Genomic DNA, 2622 nt, shown 5'->3' on the forward strand with positions numbered 1-2622 from the left:
CTAGGTTTTACCTGGCAGTAACCTTCCTTCTTTGGTGAGCAGCCTGTGTCCGCTTAGAAGCAGCACAAGATGTCGTCTCATTACCAAATGAATATAAGGCCACAATATTGACTGTGAACAGCCCCCTTAATGCAGTTTTAATATCAACAGTCTTCATTCTCCTGAAGTACAAAGTGTTTGAACTGAATTACAGCTACAGCTAATTTTCATTAAAGCACAGCATGTCATGAGGCGCATATTACAACTATTTATCCTTAGACAAAATATCCAAGGGAAACTCACCAGCAGACACTGCAGTGGTGAGAATCCCTGACATGCTTAGTAACAGGGCCACAGGCAGGGCAAGGGGTTAGTGTGGTCTGGGTGTCACTCTTATGTGATTTACACAACAAACAAACACCAGGCATGCAGCCACCCGGCCGAGACCACCCCCCCAACCCAGCAGCTGGCGGGCCTCAGAACCCCTCCGCAGGAACAGTCGAGCCCGGTCTCCATCAGAAGGGGCTGGTTGAGGTGGTCAGACGCCTCCCGATGTAGATCCCAAGGCCAATGGCCGGCAAGTGAGAGAGCAGCAGAGACGGCAGGAAAACCTTCAGGAATTCTGCCGAGAAGATGCCCCCCTTCATGACACTCGTGTTGCTCATGCTGAGGCTGGCTGTGCGCTTGGGGTGCTTGAAGAGGAACTCCTTGGGGGGGATGTCGTCTGTCCGACTTGACCAATCCCATATCCAGTCCGAGTTTTTCTTCAAGATGTTTTCGACTTCTTTCCTTCTCTCAATGTAATCCTCCTCAGACTGAGAGCCGTTCTTTTCTCCAAGGCTGTGGGCATCGGTCTCAGAAGTTCGGTGTGTGTCCTGTGCCCTCTAGGAGCGTGGTGGACTGTCACAGTGGGAGCTCTTGGAGCTGCTCCGTCCAGACTCCTGCTGGGCCTCCAGCAGCATTTTCTCCATGTCACCATTATACATGGACACCGAGGCAGGGACGCTGCCTCCATTCCCATTGCTGCTGAAGTGCAATTCCACCCAGGAGCCCTGCAGGCTCTCCTCCCGCAGCCCTGGGGCCCCGCTCTGCGACATGGCTCTGGAGGGACGCCGGAGGCCCTCGGCGGAGACGGAGCAGCTGGGACCAAGCGGCCGCTCAGGCAGCGCGTCACATAGGCTCCAGGCCGCGCCGCGCTGACCGACCGACCGACCGACCAACCGTCAGACAGACAGACGTGCTGACAATGGGCTAGCAGTTCTTTGCTGATTTTCACACTAGGTTTTCTGAGCTTTAAATCAAAAGGAGTTTTCTGTTCCTTTAATCTGTATTCGGTGTATTCTGATGTAGTCTATGAAGACGTCCACAATCAACATCGTGGAAGCAGCAGTCAAGATATCAAATAAAGTGTTGCATTGGGTAAATCAGCAATAAAGGACCCTTGAAAAGATTAAAAACCAAGAGGCCACCTTGAGAACTAAGGAGCATCTAACCCACACCGCTGTATTTCATATATAATTGCAAAATGGACAATCAATAAGGAAAATTGAGGAATAATTGATGCATTTGAATTGTGGTGTTGCATAATTTTGAATATGACCAGAAATTCCATAATAAAAAGAAATCTCTGAGAAATAAGATGGTAAGATTTAGCTCATATACTTGGAGTATGCTTTTGAAAGGGACAAGTCCTCAGAGGAGGCAATTATCCTTGGTAAAGTAGACCATCAGTGGGAACACAAAAGGTCCTTTGTGAGATGAATTGAAACAATGGTTGCAACAATGAGCGCAGATAAAACAGTTATTGTAAAGATGGCACAGGGCACCTGTTTTTCTTTTTCTGTTTTGTTTTGTTTCACACGGGGTTTAGGTGGCTTAGAGATGACTAAATAGTACCTAAAGAAAAAGCAATATCAACAATTCTCTGAGCCGTTACAAGTCTGATAATATACAGGCAGGTCTTAAGTTAAAATTTAAAGATGCGAGACATATTTTCTGAATGAAAATGCTGTATTTTAAAATAAGTATGTATCACATGTTTATGTAAGGAACTTGTAGAAGAATAAATACAACAGCTGCTTTTTAATGATATGTAGAAATTATGATTCTAATCTGTTACATTTAATAGCACAATACACTGGAAGAATACACTACTAAGTATTCATGATAGCATGCGTTTTAGCACAATAAGCATCACTAAAATAGCTCACATTCGATGTCTTTGAAAATAGTTTGAGGTCTTTTACAGGGCTTATTTCTTCTAACACAGCACAAGCAGAGAATTTCCTTGCCCCTTTCAGTAGAAGATTTCATGTTTGTTTTGTTAGCTCTTCAAGGTGGCATTTTATGCCTCTGGAACTAAGAATTTCACTTCTCGAAATGTTACACACCTAAGGTTAAAATCAGAATTAATGGCCTTTTGACAAACACTTCAGAAAAATAGACATTCATTGTCACTAGAGTGAATAGTAGACTTTACTCATTAATAAGTGCTTAAAATTGCGTTCTAAAATTTTCTGAAAAGTATAAATCATTTGTCCGTACAGGTAGATTTCGTAGTCCAAACACACCTGAACATCAGAAAATAAGCAAATCTATCAATTTGCATCTGTAAAATTTCCAGTCACAACAGCCTATGAAACG

The 2622-nt window shown here is 44.1% G+C and overlaps 1 pseudogene; it reads right to left on the reverse strand.

Moving 5' to 3' along the window:
* Positions 1-459: 459 nt before the first annotated feature.
* LOC142441397 (BCL2/adenovirus E1B 19 kDa protein-interacting protein 3 pseudogene) lies at positions 460-1076 on the reverse strand (annotated as a pseudogene).
* Positions 1077-2622: the final 1546 nt, after the last annotated feature.

Source organism: Tenrec ecaudatus, chromosome 2 (genome assembly GCF_050624435.1).
Source record: "Tenrec ecaudatus isolate mTenEca1 chromosome 2, mTenEca1.hap1, whole genome shotgun sequence".
Taxonomy (NCBI): Eukaryota; Metazoa; Chordata; class Mammalia; order Afrosoricida; family Tenrecidae; genus Tenrec; species Tenrec ecaudatus.